The following is a 7238-nucleotide window of genomic DNA, read 5'->3' as shown; positions in this document are numbered from 1 at the left end:
ATGCTTCAGACGCCCTTCATAGCCAACCAACTCTAGCCAAAGTTGCGCTTCCCTGATACATCTGCCCACTAATAGCGAGCCCCAGCCAGAGAGTGTGAGCGATGATGCGGGGAGCCAGCGATTGAACTCCCGGCTGAGGGTCAGGTCTGGGTCTTATTCAAGCTCTCTGACTTGGTACAAATGGGTTCACCAGAGTCTCAGTTTCACTAACTGAAAAAGGTAAGGTAGTACGATATCACCTGTTGGCGTGGAGAGATGGCTCAGCAGTCAAGGTGCTTACCTGCAAAGCCTAACCTCCCAGGCAGAAAGATGCACAGCAGGGCATGCGTCTGGAGCTTGTTTGCAGTGGCTGGAAGCCCTGGTGTGCCCATTCTGTCTCTCTTCTCTCTGCTTGCAAATGAATAAGTCAATATACATACATACATACATATATATATATATATATATATATATTTTTTTTTTTTTTTTTAAGATATCACCTGCAGCTGAGACTCTTTCTAGACCCAACATCTCCCAGATCCCAGCATGCTCTCCTCTGACACCCATTCCCTCTGAACTGGCCAATACATGTGGGATGTTGAATGGCACAGTCCAAATGTGAGTGCCATAGGTCATTTTAAACATTCTCAGTGGGGCTTCATTGTTCGCTGTGGGACAGATGGCCTAGTGCAATTGCTGCCCACGAGGAAGGCAAAGTCACCTCCAGTATTCAGTAGCCACAGTCGCTCAGGCATTTGGGGAACAGTCAAGGGCAGGCTGCAGCCACGGAGGATGAGATGCCCAAGACTCTACAGCCAGAGATGACCCATGTGGTTTTGGGGGACTTCATGGGCATCGTCATGCAGCTGCTGTGAATGGGCGTCAGACAACAGGTAAGGAAGTCAAAGGAAGTTGGGCAACATCTCCCAGCAGTCCAAAGACACAGCGTTCACAGGATCCCTTCCTCCTGTTTGTTGGTGACCTCGGGCCAGAAATTACGACTGAAGATATAAGAGCAGTTTTTGTACCATTCCGAAGAATATCAGATGCCCGAGTGGTAAAAGACAGGGCAACAGGAAAAGTCTAAGGGATAGGGCTCTGTCTCCTTTTTTTTTTCAACAAATGGGCTGTTCAGCAGATGGGTGGCCAGTGGCCAAGAGATTGGGCCGCCCCAAAGCCTCCAGCTCCAAAGAGTGCCTGTGAGTCCAACACCAAGCAGCTGTCATAGGACGGGGCTGTCGGTCAGTCGAGTCCCAGCAATTGCCCTGTGTACTGCGCTGCTGTGACCTCCGGGCTGACAGAACAACGAACGCACCAGGCTTTTCCACCATTTGGACAAATACTGGAAATTTGAGTCTTCCCAGATAAAGGATGTTCACTTGTTCTGTCCAATTCCCATGAAAGTGCAGCACATGCAATTGTTTCTGTTAATGGTACTACCACTGAAGGTCATACTGTGAAACGCTATTGGGGCAAAGAAACTCCTGATATGATAAATCCCATGCAACAGCAGAATCAAATTGGATATCCACCAGCAAATGGCCCATGGGGTCAGTGGTATGGAAATTGCACGGCAGGTTGACCAGTACATGCCCACGGGTCGGCAAGTCCCCGCCTATGGAACGTATGGCCAGCCATGGTGCCAGCTAGGGTTCGATCAGACCCAGTCTTCCACACTTTGGATGGGACCAAATTACGGAGTGCAGACACCACAAGGCCAGAGTGGCAATATGTTGCCTAACCAGCATGCTGGGAATCGAGTGGCAGGACTTGAAACCCAGTGAGAAAGGACTCCAGAACCAAAAGCCAGTGGCTTGAGGCTATAAGGAGTGTAGTAAAGCCATCGTTTACTTAAGGATTTATCAAATCAGCCAGGGCAGATGTCAAAGACAATGCATGTATTTAAAAGATTCATTTTTTTAAATCATGAAATTGCTTTCCATCCACGTTGTTTTGAAAGGAAAAAGATGGTGGCTGTCTGTCAATTTTTGCCTTCATGGCCTTTTTTGATAAAGTTTCTCAGATCCTTGTTTCAAATACAAATGCAGGGATTGCTGCCACTTTTTTAGAAAATTGCACAATGTTGAACTTTTTTCCACTAAAAGTAGTGTGCAGTTTAGTTTGTATTCCCGATATGATTTAAAGTATGCAATATAAAGATGTAAAAAGAAAAAGAGAAGGCAAACTTGTGCAAAGTCTCGAAATTCTTTGTAATCTCCAACTTGTGCACAACTCTGTCTTAAGTTAAAAAGAATAAGCATTGCTGAGCTTTACCATCTCCACTCTTATCCCCTTGGAATATTTAAAGTACTAGTTCATATTATTTTTGTATATACATTTTTTTCGCAAATTTGTCCTGCCTTATTAAAGTTCTGTGAAATACTCTTAAATGGAAAAAAGTGGTACTAATTTACATTGAAAACTTTTCTCAGATGGATTGATAATTGTATTCATCTTATGTTTTATATGAAAAGGTACCTCAAGAATTCACTGTTGGGCCGGGCATGGTGGCGCACGCCTTTAATCCCAGCACTTGGGAGGCAGAGGTAGGAGGATCTCTGAGAGTTCAAGCCCACCCTGAGAATACAGAGTGAATTTCAGGTCAGCCTGAGCCACAGTGAGAGACCCTACCTTGAAAAACCAAAAAAAAAAAAAAGAAGAATTCACTGTTGGAACTGTTGAAAAAGGGTTTTTTTATCTTCTGTGATAAATTTTGCTGTGCATCAGGAACTGTAAAAACAAAAACTTGTTACTAAAGAAAATCTCTGAAATATGATAAGCTCTTATGCCATGTCAACTCCATATGTCAACGTCTACATTTATATTTATTTTTTTCACTTTGTACTATGTTTCAAGTGTCAGTAAGTTAATCTTTTGCACAGTTACCAAACTTTGTATGTCATTTCATTTTTTAAAGGCATCATGCAGAATTTACTTGACAAGGTTTTAAGTTTGCATGTGAGTATCAAGTGCACACCATTTGGTAGTCTTTGAATGTCATCTGCTCTTGTTTTTCAAGAATTTTGAAACATAGTTTTATGTAAAGGAATATATTAATTTGACATTTTCTAGTTAGATTTATTTAAAAGAGCAAATCAACTTTAATAGGTACACATGATAGTTGTGAAACTATCAAATATGCTTATGTCAGGCTTGATATTCTTGTAAACTCTAAAATTACCAGCCGGGCAAAGATACAAACAAATAAAAATCCCTTAACTCCTACCTCCTTGAATAGCCTCTAGGGGCTGAAGGAACGGCTTAGTGGTTAAGGTGTTTGCCTGCAAAGCCAAAGGACCCAGGTTCGATTCCCCAGGACCCACATTAGCCAGATGCACAAGGGGATGCATGCATCTGGAGTTCATTTACAGTGGCTGGAGGCCCTGGCACACCCATTCTCTCTCTCTCTCCCTCTTTCTCTGTCAAATAAATAAATGAATAAAATATTTTTTAAAAATAGCCTCCAAAGAGGTGAATCCTCAGTGCAATCATTATTTTCACTCTTTTGGTACCAGATTTTTTGGAGTTCCTACTTTATTTTGGAGTAGCTCCGAGCATTAAGAGATTTAATCTTTAATGACATTCTAGTTTTAGAATTTCTAGTACATTTGAGTCTCTTAAAAGAGTTGTGGGAATTTTGGTTTGGTGTAGTTTCATGAATGTCACAAACAATGCAGAGAGGGTGTCTTTTACTTGTATTTTAGAAGTTATGTTTTGGAGATCTGCGTAGACCTTCCAGCATTTCATTTAGGAAAAGAAGAGGCCTCTGAAATCTTCAGTTTCTTTGCCTATACCTTCTAAGTGGGAGCAAATGACTCTTAAGTTGGTTTCTCAACTAAACTCTTTTAAACCAGGAAAGACAGCTCAAAGTATATAATTTTTGGAGCTCAGTTCTGTGCAGTTGTACTGATGTTTCATTAAGTGACTGTGTACTTTTAAGTACTGACACAGTAAAATGTGCTTTATGGAAGGAGTACATTTGTCAAGTGTACCTGGAAGTTTTATTTCCTTGTTTCCTTCTACACACCAGCGCACAACTAGAAGTAGCTTCAATGAACTAGTAAAGTACATATATACATATGTACACACATACACATATACACACCAGCAAGTTATTTCAGATCTACTTATATTTCTATTTTAGCGCTGTTTTCTCTTATTGGATTTTGCTGTACATGGTGGCACCTGTCTTTAATCCCAACACTCAGAAGGCAGAGGTAGGAGGATTGCTGTGAGTTCAAGGCCAATTTGAGACTATACAGTGAATTCCAGGTCAGCCTGAGCTACAGTGAGACCCTACCTCAATAAAAAAATAAATAAATAAAATAAGGCAGAGGTAGGAGAATCACTGTGAGTTCGAGGCCACCCTGAGACTACATAGTGAATTCCAGGTTAGCCTGGACTGGAGCGAGACCCTACCTTGATAAATCAAAAATAAAGAATGAAATAAGGACTGAGAGTGGTGGCGTACACCTTTAATCCTAGCATTTGGGAGGCAGAGGTAGGAGGATTGCCATGAGTTCGAGGCCACCCTGAGACTACACAGTGAATTCCAGGTCAACCTGGGCAAGAGAGAGACCTTATCTCGATAAACCAAAAATAAGTAATTAAAATAGAAGAGGATTTTATTTCCTGTACATCTCATAGGGAATTCCAGGTCAGCTTGGGCTAGAGTGAACCCTACCTCAAAAAACAAAGCAAAGCCGGGCGTGGTGGCACACGCCTTTAATCCCAGCACTCGGGAGGCAGAGGTAGGATTGCCATGAGTTCAAGGCCACCCTGAGATGACAGAGTTAATTCCAGGTCAGCCTGGACCAGAGTGAGACCCTACCTCGAAAAACCAAAAAAAAAAAAAAAAAAAGCAAAAAATAAAAAGACACAGATGAAGTCAGTTTCAATGGATTTTATTTAATCTAATATATCCAAAATATCATTTCAATAGGCATGTGCCTTAACCACTGAATCACTTCTCCAGCCCCAAAATGTCATTTCCACATGCAATCAATATAAAAAATGATTGCATTTTCACTCTTTTTTTAAAGTCTTTGAAATCCAGTGTGTATTTTAAATTACAGAATGTATCTACACAAATGAGCCACATTTCAAATGTTCCAAAGTCACCTTTGGCTGATGGCTCTTATACTGGGTGGTGCAGACACAGCACCGGAAACAAGGGAGTACCAGCATGTGCCCTTGGAAAGGTTGGGGTCCCAGGAGCAGTTTCAGTTCCAAGATCCTCTCCTCTCCTGACTAGGCAGATGGCTGGGGCTAGGTAGAGACACCCCTGAAATGTTCAGGACAAGCACCCCATAGTTCCGCCAGCACTGCAACACAGGGGAACATCGGGGCAAAGCAGAAAAGATGAGCTGGACATAACCAAGTCTTCCTTCTGCTCAGGTTCTCACGGCACACAATGACACACCCCCAGATCCTCTGATCTTGGCTACATTAGTCTGCTCGTTAATGCCTCTGAGCATCTGCTGATTCCCAGCCGTCAGCTGGGCACTGGGACATCTGGGCCTAGGGACAACCGTCACTCACAAGAGCTCCCCAAAGCTCCCCTGGGAGAAGGTGGTGAGTGCTTCGCACAGTCATTACTCACCCAAGAGTCCCTGAGAAATGAGGACAGACTTACAGATGAGAATCCAAGGACCACCATGAAAGTCACCCATGTGGCAAAGGAGGCTCAGGAGCCTACAGCCTCACGTGAGGCTCTGAAGAGCTTACAGCCCTGCAGAAAGAGCCACTCCAGAGCTAGTCACCTCTGCACGGTGTGGGAAGGATGTGCGGAGGGAACCCTGGAGCAGGTTCACAAAGCCAAGGTCTGCGGGGCAGGGCAGCTGCTGGAACCTCGGGCAGGAACAGCTCAAGTCACAGCCCAGAGGCCCAAGCTGGGGGCTGGGTTAGGAAGACCTCAGTGCCCAGCTGCTGGAGAGCAGCATGCCTAAGGAGCAGAGGACGCATAGTAAAGATGTCAGCCAAACCTGCACACAGTGGACTTTAGCTTCCATGAAGAAGAAACTGGATTTTTATCTTGACAGCTCTAGAAACCATTAAAAGAGTTTTCTCTAAGGCAGTAAAGGGACCAAATTCTCATATTTAAGAAGTCACTCCAAGCCAAGTATCTCAGGTCCGTTACTCAGGAGGCTGAGGTGGGTGAGTGGCACTTGAACACAGGAATTTCAGGCCAGTATGGGCAACACACTGACAGCCTCCATCAAAAGAAAGAAACAGAGAGAGGAAGGGAGGGAGGAGGAGGAAGGAAAAGAAAAGAAAAGAAGGGAAAGACAGGGAAGGAAGAAAGGGAACTTTCCACAAAGTTGGACCGTGTCCTCAGAATTTAGATGTTTCGATGGAATTTCAAGTGCCTAAGAAGTTTCCTTTTTATTTTTTATTGTTTGGTTTTTCGAGGTAGGGTCTCACTCTAGCTCAGGCTGTCCTGGAATTCACTATGTAGTCTCAGGGTGGCCTCAAACTCTCATAGATCCTCCTCCCTCTGCCTCACAAGTGCTGGGATTAAAGGCATGCACCACTACGTCTGGCTCCCCCCTTTTTTTAATGCTTTATTTTGATTTGAGAGAGAGAGTGGGCACACCAGGCCCTCAGCCTCCAGCCACTGCAAATGAACTCCAGAGGCATGCACCACCTCGTGCATCTGGCTCACATGGGTCCTGGGGAATCGAACCTGGGTCTTTATGCTTTGTAGAAAAATGCCTTAACTGCTAATCCAGCTCTCAGGCCTGAAGTTTCCTTTCTCTACGGAGAAGCTGCTTGCTCACAGTGCCTGAAAATGGACCAAAAAAAAAAAAAAAAAAAGCTAACAAGCACTTTCTATACATTTTAAAATTTTTATTGTATTTATTTATTTGCAAGCAGAGGGAGACAAAGAGGATGGGCATGCCTGGACCTCCTGCCACTGCAAATGAACTCCAGATGCATTTGCCACTTTGTGCATCTGGCCTTAAATGGGTACTTGTGAAGTCAAACACGGGTCATCAGGCTTTGTGGGCAAGTGCCTTTACTGTTGAGCATCTGTCCAGCAGCTCTCACCTTTATTTTTTTTTTAATTTTATTTTTAATTTTTTTAAAATTTATTTATTTGAGAGCGACAGACACAGAGAGAAAGACAGATAGAGGGAGAGAGAGGGAATGGGCGCGCCAGGGCTTCCAGCCTCTGCAAACGAACTCCAGACGCATGCGCCCCCTTGTGCATCTGGCTAACGTGGGACCTGGGGAACCGAGCCTCGAACCGGGGTCCT

The 7238-nt window shown here is 43.8% G+C and overlaps 1 pseudogene; it reads left to right on the top strand.

Moving 5' to 3' along the window:
• Positions 1-581: 581 nt before the first annotated feature.
• On the top strand, positions 582-1763 carry LOC101594717 (annotated as a pseudogene).
• The last annotated feature ends 5475 nt before the right edge of the window (positions 1764-7238 follow it).

This window comes from Jaculus jaculus, chromosome 18 (genome assembly GCF_020740685.1).
Source record: "Jaculus jaculus isolate mJacJac1 chromosome 18, mJacJac1.mat.Y.cur, whole genome shotgun sequence".
NCBI classification, from domain to species: domain Eukaryota; kingdom Metazoa; phylum Chordata; class Mammalia; order Rodentia; family Dipodidae; genus Jaculus; species Jaculus jaculus.
This window is presented reverse-complemented; position numbering and strand designations above follow the sequence as displayed.